The following is a 13126-nucleotide window of genomic DNA, read 5'->3' on the forward strand; positions in this document are numbered from 1 at the left end:
CAGCCGTCTTTGATGCCTGTGGTCAGGAGCTTCATGGGGCAGCCTACACCTCATTTGCCGATACCCAACGAGAAGTTCAATGTAAAATCCTCTGTTAAGCCCAAGCTGAGCCCTTTCCTGCTGAGTTGAGTCTCCTGAGGTCAGGAAAACCAGTGTCAGGTGGAAGCAGATTGGCCTCACTCCAGTGTTAATTTTGACACGAAATTTTAATTTAGTTTTAGTCTTAGTCTTTTGACTATAATTCTTTTTAGTTTTAGTCAAGTTTTAGTCATCTGATTTGTTTTAATTTTAGTCTTATTTTAGTCGACTAAAATTGCTTGGTATTTTAGTCGACTAAAATTGCTTGGTATTTTAGTCGACTAAAATTGCTTGGTATTTTAGTCGACTAAAATAAGACTAAAATCAATAACAGATTTACTAGACAATTTTTTACAGCTGGTATAGGAAACAAACTTAACCAAAATATATAAAACACAAATTCAACTTTATTTCAACACAACTGTGTCTTTATTTCGATTCAAAAGCTTTTATGCAGCAACAAACACTGTCATGATAATGTAAACAATAACTAGCTGCCAATTGACCATCAATAAAAGAAAAATAACGTTAGGTCCAGGACCTTAAAGCTTACAGCTGAGCTGAACAATAAGTGCATACATTTAAAGTAAATATTTAATAAGTTGGGTGGATAAAAAAAAAGTAACAAGATTTTATAAGGTATTAATTTGTCTAGCAATATTGTATGTTTTAAATACTACAATATTGCTAGATTTGTATGTATAATGATAGGATGTGAACATTCATGTTTCACATGACTAATATAGAAATATTTGTGATATTGTCAACAAGTAGAACATTATTAAATATACTAAACATTAGTATTAATCAAATGTATTTATCATGATATTACGTATTAGTATTGTGCTCGCATCTAATTTGAAGAAGGGGCTATTTTACAGTACTTTTCAGTTCGTAATATTTAATGCTACAACATCTACGCACTGCACTATTCCAATTTTGCTTAGCTCAATAAACAAAAGAACATCGTTGTGAAATTACATTTGAGAAAATGTCCGGGTGGCTCGTCTGTAAATGTCTTTTCAAATTGGTTGTGTTCTTGCCACGAATGAGCGCTCTGCGTGCTTTACACTTTGTTTTGTTTTGTTCGTCGTCAAACGTGAAGTGAGCTGTGGACATTTTGTCGCTCTTTTAGACAGTAGGGACTTTAAGCAACAGCTGCGAATGGACCGGCTACAGCGACCGGAAGTTTGCCGTCACACCGCTGTAGCCAAGAACGTAAAAGTCACTAAGCAACGGTAAAACAGAACAGCGCAACGCAGCATTAATTAATTTATTGAGATCCAAAAAAATATATAATTTAAAAAAGCAAGAGAAGGATTGCTTTTGGCGTTAAATGACAATCTTTTGTCAGAAGAGGAGTTTTTAATATTGTATGATGTAAATAAGTCTAAAAACATAACATTTATTTACCTAACCTCTCACGTTGTAGCGACTCCGGCAAATCAGCTGTTCTCCCGTAGTAGACCGTTAAATTAGAACGTCACAAAGTAGCAGTTAAATTCGCGCAGGCGCAATACAACGCCAGAATGGCGTTGCCGTTCCACCAGAGGCTGTTGCTTAAAGTCCCTATCACCTCTTCGAATGCCGACTTCCCGGGAGCTCATAAAAACTGAAAACCTTCGCTTCACGTCTCAATAAGTCAGGCTCTGATTGGTTCTCTTCTCTCATGCAGTCTGTTCTGTTTTGCCGGTTCTTTTGCTCATTCCTCGCATCTCTCCCGTCTGCTGATTTGATTTTCGTCACAGTCTATTTTCGTCTCGTCCTTTATTCGTTGACGATAATGTCAATCAATTTAGTCATAGTTTTAGTCTCCATCAGTGCCTTCTATTTTAGTTTTCGTTTCGTTTTCGTCGGCAAAAATATATTCGTGACGAAAATAATGACGAAAATATTTAGTCAACGAAATTAACACTGCCTCACTCTCCCCTGATACACAGCCCTAGTATTGACCCAGACTTGTTCTTAATGGCCCTGAGACGATTCATCACACACCGAGGGAAACCATATGAGTTGCTCTGTGACCTGGGCACTAACTTTAAAGGGGAGGGACGTGAACTTAGTGAGTCCTTTTCTGCCATGCAGAATGAGCTAATAAGTCACTTCGCTGGCCAAGAAATCAAATTAGTTTACAACTCACCAGATGCACTTCACTTCGGGGGTTGCTGGGAGAGGGAAATCAACTCACTTAAAGCAGCCCTCAAAGTGACTATAGGGGCCCAGACTGTCACAGAGGAAGTACTGAGAACAGTCTTGGATGAAGTTGAAGGGGTCCTCAACTCGAAGCCACTCGGGTATACTTCATCGAATGTAGCCGATCTTGACCCAGTCATTCCGTTCTGCTTCCTGATTGTATGTCAAGATGCATCCTTACCCCAGGTAGTTTACCAAGTTTCTGAGATCCTGAGTCGCAGACGCCGGCACCATGGTCAACTGCTTTCAGATAATTTCTGGAGGGACTTCCTGAAGTATTACCTACCCAGCCCCCAAGTCCGGTAGAAATGGAAGACTGACAAGAGGACACTGGAGATTGGTGATATGGTCATGATTGTCGATCCACAACTTCCTCAAGCCCTCTTGGGTTGCTGAGTCCGGGTCCTACAGCTGGTACTTCACTGTTCCAAGGAAGGATGAGGTGTTGTTTCCTGTTTTAGATCTGTGCTTTTTGAACCACTCAGTCAGGGGACTGAAGTTCAGCATGCTTGCACAGGCCAAGTCTGAGGACTGGTGTGTCACGATCTATCAAAAAAGATGCACTTATCTCCATCCTTCATCGGAAGTTCCTGAGTTTTGCTTTGGGGGGCAAAGCCTACCAATACGGATCTTCCACTGGCCTTGCACTCTCACCCCACACTTTCACGACTCAACCACATTGAAGATTGGTTGTTTGCTCAATCAGAGCAGATGACTGTTCGGCATCGAGGTGTCATTCTCGCTCACATGAAAGAGCTGGGTTTAAGACGGCAAGAAAAGTGTGCTTTCTCCAGTACAGAGAACTCCTTATTTGGGCCTTTTTGTGGGATTCGACCACGATGCAGGCACGTATGTCAGCTGCTCGGATCGAGTCGATCCTCACTGCAGTCGCGAGAGTGAAAAGAGGCCGGTCACTCACTGTCAAGCAGTCTCGGAGATTGCTGGGTCTGATGGCAGCTGCGTCCAACATGAATACTTGTGGCCTGCTCCTACAGTGGTGGCTCAAGAATAAGGGTTTTCCCTGAGGGAAATCCACTTTGCATACTAAAGGTCATGCGGTAATGCCTAAGTGCCTTAGACATGTGGAGAAAACCTTGGTTCTTGTCTCAGGGTGGGTGAGCCCCCGCCTGGAGCTTACAGGCTGCAGGTGTGGTCTCTGAGGAGGCACAACTCTTAGTTTCCAGTCTCTCAACCAAGACTGTTGAGACCGTTCTCCAATCCAGAGCTCCCTCAATGAGGAAACTGTATGCCCTGAAGTGGAAGCTACTCACTTCTTGGTGCGGAGACCACCAGCTCGACCCAGTTAACTGCCCGGTTGGTACAGGGATGGAGTTCTTGCAGGCTCTCCACAGGGTTGACCCACTCCACCTTGAAGGTCTACATGGCGGCCATGGCAGCTTACCGCGCCCCTCTCAGTGGCCAGTCAGTGGGCAGAAACCCTCTGGTTACATGTTTCCTCTATGGTGCGCTGAGGCTGAGGCCTCCGGCCAGAAGAAGCTTATGCTAAACGATGATCAGGATGCTATCCTAAGCCTCGAGTTCTCTGATTTGAAAGTCTGGCAGCGTGGGGATTCTCGTTCCCCAAAGCGTCATCGACGCAGCTCGAGTTCTTGAAGAGGAACGTCTAAGGTTACGTATGTAACCCTGGTTCCTCAAAGGAATGAGACGTTGCATCGCAGTGCCACACTTCCGGCATTTCTAGCAGCCACTTGCTTCATCCTTTAGGGCTGACTGCCGGCTTCGCTGCTTGAGCTTTTATGCTTCCTGGTCTCTGACATCACCCGCCTATGACGTCACGCCCATCCTTTGGACTGATTACACACGTTATTCAGAGACGTCACGCTGGAGGCATTCACCAAAGCAGCGACTCGTTCCTTCGAGGAACCAGGGTTACATACGTAACCTTAGACGTTCTCCGGTAAACTAAAGGGAACCTTGACATTGCTCGGTGCCTCTTGAATTAAGAGTTGTCTTATTCAGTCCTAACCAACCTCCTGCTGTATTTCACACCCATCCAAATATTGCACTTCTGAACTCCCTATATTTCAATGTTCATCCCACCTCTTACTTCAGTGGGGCGACAAGCCACAGACTGTAAACTTTAGCCACATTTAGCTGTAGAACCTGTTAACTAGCACATTATTTGGAAAGGCAATTTGCAGAGATTCATAAAAAAAACCTTATACTTGCTTCTTCTGTTGGTAAAGCTGGATCACACATGAATTTCATGAACATAGACCCATTTAGGTAGATTGGGGGCACATTCCCATCAAAATCAAGCCACTGCGTCTTCAGCAGCTCAAATGTCAGTAGTAAAGTCAGTAGTGACAGCTGCTGTGTTCATTTTGGCTCTCAACGAAAGCGGTCGCATTTTCTCTCCCTCTCCTCTCCCTTACCTTCCCTGCTTTGCTCCTCTCGTCTCGTCTATTGTCTCATACTTTGAGAGACTCTCTCCACACCGCTCTAAAAAATCATGGATTTGATCAACTGGTCTATCAACGCAATTGACACCATCTTCTCGATGAGAAGCTTGCGTTTGGGGGAACCTGACTGCCCTGCCGGAATGTTCGCAGCTGACTACACGATGTACAGAGATGGGAGAGATGGCGGGTCGTGTGTCTGGAGGACATTAAAGATATCTACCTATTCGGAACCATAACAGGTCTTCTGCTGATTGCCCTGGTTTATTGAGGAATTCAGAAAACTGTGACAGCTGTCCAAAGCCTCACAAGGCTGCCTGTCATGATCGAAACAGTGGGCAGAGCGGTCACCACTCAGACTTGGACTATTAAACGCAATAGGGCTTATTCGCAAACACCGGAAGTATCTAACCGCGGCCATATTGTTGACATGACATCTGTCCTGCCTCTAGCCACACGCTGATTGTAGTTGAGGGGAGCTGTAGCCTAATGGCTAATGTTTTTTTGATTTGATGATGATCATTGCTGTAGCTAACGTTAGCCTACCAGCACAGGGTTGTATCAGCTCTGTGTAATTTAAATTCTAAAAGTCGACACTAGAGGCTTAGTAACTACTACTTAGTTTGTAACTACATCAGCTACTAAAATTAGTTACACCACGATTACTTGGGGCATAACTTCAAGTCACAAATAAGGCCATCAATGAATGGTCAAAGATAGAGGTCCATCATCATTAGCGTTCTGGCTGGCATAAGCCAACTGGCACATCTTAGGCACATCGTAGTAAGCTAGATCGATATTGAAATGCCATATCAATAAATGTGGTCTCTAATGGATTACGGACGTGCAAAACAACATGCAGTGAATAAAAACAGCAGTTTTAGGATTAGTGAGTACGTTATAATTCTATGACATTTTATGATTTACACAGACCCTAGTTGTTACTCAGAGTAATATTGTAAATGATCTCCGTGGTGCAACATTTTATTTTAGTGAAGCATAAATCTGAACTTAGTAATAATTTACATTGTAATTAAGCTACCTTTGAACCAACACACAGTTGGTGCAACAGACTGCAGAATAACATCTCAAGCTATTACTTTGTTGTGATTCAGTTTCTGCTTCAGATACTATACCATATTATCTGAAAAACTTTTGAAACTGTATTTTGTGAAAATGATAAAATAAATAAATGCAGCGATAATACCGAGGATGCCTTGCTTTTTCTCGACAGACTGACAGTTGCCGTGGTTTCTATGTCAACAAAATGGCTTCCGTAAACATTAGCCGTGTTTCCACTATCGAGCTAAGACCGGGCGTGGTAGTGCGTGCCAGGGCCAGTCGCGTTTCCACTGTCACTTCCGGGGCTTGATCGTGCCTCGCCGGGGCTTCCTCGGGCCAACAGCCAGGGTTTTTTGGCCCGTAGAAATCCTTGGGCCAAAGCGGGCCAGCTGGGGCTAGAGGAGGGGCTATGAACAAAGGCGGAGTTTCTCTGTGTCTGGAGAGCGTCAGCGCAGATCATTTAAAAAAGATAACAGCTTTAACACTAGCATTAAAGACGTTTTAAAATAAGTTGAGCTCAAAACTCACTCTTAGTTAGCAGCAAGTGTTTGAAATAACTTGATCCGATGTGGATTATAATCACTAAACAAGGCAGGAATATTTATAAGCGATGTAAAAGACTATGCATGCTAATCATTAACGTTACCATAGTAAACATGCTAAATATGACCGATTGGAGAAATCAGACGTCAGCTTCTTATTCTCTATCACAATTGTGTATTTATTAAGTAACATTATATCTGTCGTCTCGTTTCGTGAGTTTAGCTCCACGCTGCGTATCATCAAAATATAATAATGATTTTTGTTCGGGAGCTTTAATAAAAATAGAGAGTCTGCGCTGCAGATCATTTCAGAAAGATAACAGCTTTAACACCAGCATTAAACACTTTTTTAAATAAGTCGAGCTCAAAACTCACTTTCAGTCAGCAGCGAGTGTTTGAAATAACTTGATCCAATGTGGATTATAATCACTAAACAAGGCAGAAATATTTATATTTATATTCTCTATCACAATTGTGTATTTATTAAGTAACTTATATTATCTGTCACAAGCCTCATCTCGAGAGTTTATCTCACCTATCATAAAAGAATATAGCCTAATAATGTTTTTTGTTCGGGAGCTTTTATAAAAATAGGGATATTATCATTCATTCTAAATGTGACGGCTGTGGCTAATAAACAGAAACAGACTTGACTGAACAAGCAGGCTATTTTCATGAGCGTTAAAAATAAATAAATAAAATATAAATAAGTATATTTATGTGTGATTAATTTTGAGTCCTGATAAATTAAATCAATTCTATAGTTAAAACATCAATGATTTTGAATTTGCATATATAACATGTAAACAAACGGCAGCTTTTATCATTTTTGTTTTGTGATCGCGCATGTTCCAGTGACTTATTTCTTAGGTTTCTGATAACTTATCTTTGATGGTGAAATTTTGAGGTTGCATGACGTTGTTCTGAGAGGCGTGTAAAGGGCGTGTTTTAGTGACGTGCAGCGGTGCTTCAAGCTCCACTGTGGAAACCCTGCGCTATTCTGGCCTCGGTGCTACTGGCCCGGGGCTATGAGCCCCGCCCGGCCCACTTTAAGCCCTGGCTCGCACTGGCCCGACAGTGGAAATGCGGCTATTGATGAAGTAGATTGAATAAACCTTATATGGATAACATCACTGAGAAGCTAACGGCTTTGCAAAAGCAAATGGATTACAACAACTTCCCCGGCAGAGCACTGAAGTGAGAGGCTCTTGCGCTCCTCCCTCATTTTCCACAGACACCTGCTGATTGTTGACTCTGTCTGGGATCCGATTAAGTTTGTCTCCATGACAACTTGCAGTGTATAGCTATCTGTGGACTGAGGCACCTAGATTTGATGTCAGAAGTAGCAACTCTCCAGGCCTACACATACAAGAACTTTTACATACATACATACACATACATGCACACTTATATAAAGATATGCATTCAAACCCCACCCCACCATCCCTCGCCTTTGCCACTTTTATACCGCCAGTCTGACAAGCTGGTCTGTGACCATCAACGAGAATGGCTGCAGGACCGGATGGCTGCTTGCCTGTACTGGATTACCTCCACCCCTAACTCCCCTCCCCTGTTGAAAGTTTTGTGTTTTTTGTAAAGTGTACTGATTTTTGTACTTGACTATGTGCTTATGTTGCTGAGGTGTTTTTTCCTGTTCCCACACTGTTCTCCCCACAGCAGCATAGTCTGGGGGTTGTTTTTTACTTTTCTCCTCATGTTATGCTGTATTTCTTCCTCAATCCTCTGTCTTCCTTTCCTGTCTACCCCCTTGTCATATTGTTTGTATGTTTTGTGTATATATATATATATATATATATGGACAGGTTGATGGCCAATTTCGCTGGTACTTGTGACTAGTGACAATAAAGGGCTACTACTACATTCAATTCAAGTTTATTTGTATAATTCTTTTTATGATACCAATCATTGCAAAGCAGATTAACAGAAAATATTAAAAGGGGGGTGAAATGCTATTTCATGCATACTGAGTTTTTTACACTGTTAAATAGTTGGATTCCTATGCTAAACATGGACAAAGTTAAAAAAATTAAGTTGTACGTTTGTTCCAAAAAAACCTCTTCCAGTTTGTCACAAGTTTCGGAAAGTTTTTTTCGAGTATGGGTCTGTGTGACGTTAGATGGAGCGTAATTTCCTTATATGGGTCCTGAGGCACTTCTGTCGGAAGAGCGCGCGCTCCCGTATAGCAGAGCACTGAGAGCACAACAGACTTCACTGATCAGAGCGAGAGCGTCGCGAAATGTCACAAAAGGAGTGTGTTTTTGGTTGCCAGGGCAAGACAACCCTGCACAGATTACCAAAAGAGAAACAGCATTAAGGGACCAGTGGATGGAGTTTATTTTTACAGAGTATCAACGGAGTTGTGCAAGTGTTTGTGTTTGTTCCCTGCATTTCGAAGATGCTTGTTTTACAAACAAGGCCCAGTTTGACACCGGATTTGCACATCGTTTATTTCTTAAGGATAATGCAGTCCCAACGAAAAAGGGTCACGATCGTGTGTTGGAACCGCAGGCGGTGAGTAAAACTGCTTCAAATATCTCTGTGTTGTTAACTTAGCTATCGGCGCGTAAGCACATCAAGTAAACAACATGCGATGTTGTCATCAAACTGCACTTTCCACATGTACAGCTTAAAAAAAATAAAAAGACAACATAAAGTGGAACTTAGTCATTTTCCAAAACCGCTAAGCAAATATATACAGTTTCAGTACATACCACATAGAGACGCCTTTGCTGATGCTGCTCTTAAATTTCTTAAATTTCAGCCTCTGGATCTGTGTCACAGCTTCCAAACGCTCTCAACTCAAAAGCCTACTGGCGCTCGTGATTCTTTAGCTCCGCCCACACGTCACGCCTCTAGGCGCTCGTGTTTTTCCGGGAAAAATCGGTACAGACTATCTTTCTCTTATAAATATAATAAAAATAAAGACTTTTTGGAGTTATGAAGGATGCAGTACTACTCTATAGGTACTCAAGATTAACAGGATATTGAGTGAAAACGAGCATTTCACCCCCCCTTTAAGCTCCTACATTATATTTAGGCATAGGTTATTAGTGGTGACTATGGCAGAAAGGTTCAGTAAGAATCATGCCGCTAGTTACAAATTACACGTAATCAGACAGTGAACACTGTTTACTGCAATGATTATATGTTGTGATTAAACTTTGCAACTGCGATGAAACGTGGCTATTAAGCAGAATTTTGTAGTTTTATATGTTGTTCCAGGGTTAGCATCATCTGAAGTCTTCTGGGGCTTGACATCATCTCTTGCATGACCATCACATATAAACCCATGATGGAAATTACATGCTAAAGACTTCTTCGGACTGACTTCTTCCACCTAGAAGACAAGAACAAGATATCATTCTGATACATAACGCCATATGAGAAATGTTACCAAAACATTGGACTATCATTTTCTAATCCCTGTTTGGGTATGTCCTTTTAAGTTTAGTTATTAATTTATAGAGTGCATTTCAAAACAACAGAAGTTGCAACCAAAGTGCTGTATAGCGGTTAATTAAAACACATTAAAAATTAAATTAAAACAGAATGAACACACTGGATCAAAACATGGAAAAATATAGTCTATTGATTTATAGAGTGCATTTCTAAAAAACAGAAGTTGCAACCAAAGTCCTGTACAGCGGTATTAAAACACATTAAAATCTTAATTAAAACAGAATTAAAACACTAGATCAAAACACGTAAAAATATAAACGCCATAATTCAAAACGTAAAAAATACAGATTCATTTTTGAAGTACAAAAATAAGGGGGAGATCTAATATAGAGAGGAAGACTCTTCCAGAGTCTGGGAGCAGCCACTGAGAAGGCCTGGTCACCTTTAGTTTTTTAATGTGAGCCAGGAAAAGAGAGAACTAGTTGATTGAAAGAATGTGAGGATGTTGAAGCATTGAATGGAACAAGAAGATCACTGACATACTAAGGGGCAAGGGAAAGTAAAGCTTTATAAACAAAAAGCAAAGATTTAAAATCAACCCAGGACCTAACCGGTAACCAGTGGAGAGAGGCAAGCACACAAGTTATGTGCTGACACTTTTAAGTGCTAGTCAAAAGCCTGGCTACTGCTTTTGAACCATCTGCAGACAATTTATAGTTGAATTACGCAAACCCGGGTATAATAAGCTGCAATAATCCAAAGTTGAGGTAATTAAAGCACAAATAATGGTTTCAAGATCTTTCAAAGAGAACATCATCTTGATTTTAGCAATAGATCTTCTTAGTTGAAAGAAACTACTTTTAACAATAGCACTGAACTGCTTATCGAAACTCCAATTAGAATAAAATATGACACCAAGATTTTTGATACAGTCGTGAACATTTGAGGATAAAGAACCAAACTGATTAACTATGTCAGAGGTCCTATATGGTGAGGCGAAGATAACAATTTCAGTTTTGTCATTGTTTAACTGTAGGCAGTTTGTGTCCATCCAACAATTTATGTCACACAGGCAGTTAAAAAAGGCCAAAGAACCATTATTATTTTTGATAGGAAAGTAGAGCTGAGTGTCATTGGCATACACGTGGTAAGATAAATTGTGTCTCTTTATAATATGACCAAGTGGAAGCATATATATTGCAAACAAAAGAGGACCCAGGATGGAGCCCAGTTGTACATCATGTTGTACAACATGCTATTATGCTACATATATACAATTATGCTATATATATATATATATATATATATATATATATATATATATTAAATATATAGAAAACCAAACAATTTAATGTTTACCTCATGTAAATATAAGGCTGAATTAACTTATTTTAATTATTATATTTCTATGGCATGTCTGTCTTCCTATTTTTAAACAGGAGATTATAATAATCACATATTAAAATATATATTATAATATTTTTCTATTGTTAAATTAAATATGAAATTATTCATATTTTTCCAAGCATAACCTATTGTTTTCATGGCAGACAATCATGCAACCACGTGACCAGCGCGTTCCCAGGTTTGTAGGATCACACTTCCCCATGAATAAATCAACATCTGAATACATGGCTTTTATCATTGATGTGCCATGCAGATTTATTTTTACAGACATCCACATGAGAAACTATTGCTGTCCCGGTAGAGCTATTGAGCACCATGCTTTAACAGAACTATTGGAACAACAGAACATGTTGATTAGAAGTCCTCATTAAAAATGAAGTTGAGTAATGTCATCTTGCCTAAGTAAGAATCACTATTCTTGCCTCTAAATTACATCTATATAGAATGACTTAAATATTAATGATATTTGGAGCAGTATACAGCTGTCAATTTCTAATTCCTCATCTCTGCTCAGTATTACATCATGCCTCTCTCCAGATGTTCGAAGATATCCTAAAGAGCAGCCCTGGGGGTGAAAAGGTCATAAACAAATATCCACACTGTAAAAGTCTGTCAGAAGGCTGAAGACGTGACATTGTGAAAATCTTAAAAGCACATTTGACAAATAAATTTGGGTAGGCTGTTCATATAGTACTAAATCAATGTTTATGATGTTATGGGTTTTAATTGGTTTATGTTTGTGTGTGTGTGGAACAAGCCCTTCCCGAAGTTTAAAAGAAGAATGTGCAAAGGGAATCATCTCCCTATCCTCATACTGGGGTGACCCCAGGAGCAAGTTTGGTTATGTAAGTCTTGTCGCCTCTAAATCTGATCTTTTCGCAAGAGCATAGTACATGAGTTTTAGATTTACAGTTAGAAATTGTTTTCATTTGTGACTCTGAATAACAAAATCAGGTTGTTGATAAAAGTTGACTAAAGTTGTAATGACTTCATTTCAACACTTGTAGAAATTTCAGCTCAATTTATCCACACATCTGTAGTCATCATATCTTGGGCATGAATAATTGTTAATACTGAATCTGTGTGCAGCATAAACTTCTAGTTAATGTATTTGTATTAGCACCTCTTCCAATGAAGTCAAGTTAAATTAAGTAGGAGGACATGTTCAACTCCTTCTACTTTAAAACCTAAAAAATAATGCTGTTTATTTTGTTTTCCCTGTCTTGGGACAGTGACATGTCTTTCATTCTGGTGCTAGTTCACCTTTTGCCACCCTCAATCCAATGCCGCAAAAGACAGCATAGACAAGCATGTGAACATCTTGTGAAATTTATCATGGTGAAGCTACTGATGAAGCAGATCAAATGACATAATGTTGTGTTGATGTGTGACATTGAACTTGCTTATTTCTCAGAAAGGTTGATAGAGGGTTAGTTCACCCAAAAAAGAAAATTCTGTCATTAATTACTAAAACACGTTAGCCTGAGTACCACACCACAACCCAGAAAACTTACTGGGTAGGAAAGGAAACTTGAAAAGAAATGTCCCAGACCTTAAACTCGAGAGAGAAAAACAGGTAACAGACCAGTGATAAAGTGGACACTTACCAACGTGTCGAAACAACCAATATAAAGTTGATTTGACATTTGATGTTTGACATTTTGTCAGAGATTGAGCCTCAGTAATCTTCAATAATTCATTAACGATTTAGCACAATGACAAGAAACATACTGTGTTGTAATTGTTTTCAAATGCAGAAGAGAACACACATTGTGTTTTATTGGTTTTAATCTGCCTTAAGGAATTATAACTGATAGACCTTATAGTGTAAAAGTGCCGGACAGGATGTCTGCAAAGTGTAAAACGAAGAGAAAAAAAAAGCACAATTATTCCATCTAAATGCTTCACTTGTGAAACGTATAAATAATAATAAATCTCAAGGGGTGGTTCTTATTATGTGTTCATAAAATAACATTTAGCTTTTGGTTTTATTCACAGAACTGT

This window comes from Carassius auratus, linkage group LG44F, assembly GCF_003368295.1.
Source record: "Carassius auratus strain Wakin linkage group LG44F, ASM336829v1, whole genome shotgun sequence".
NCBI classification, from domain to species: Eukaryota; Metazoa; Chordata; class Actinopteri; order Cypriniformes; family Cyprinidae; genus Carassius; species Carassius auratus.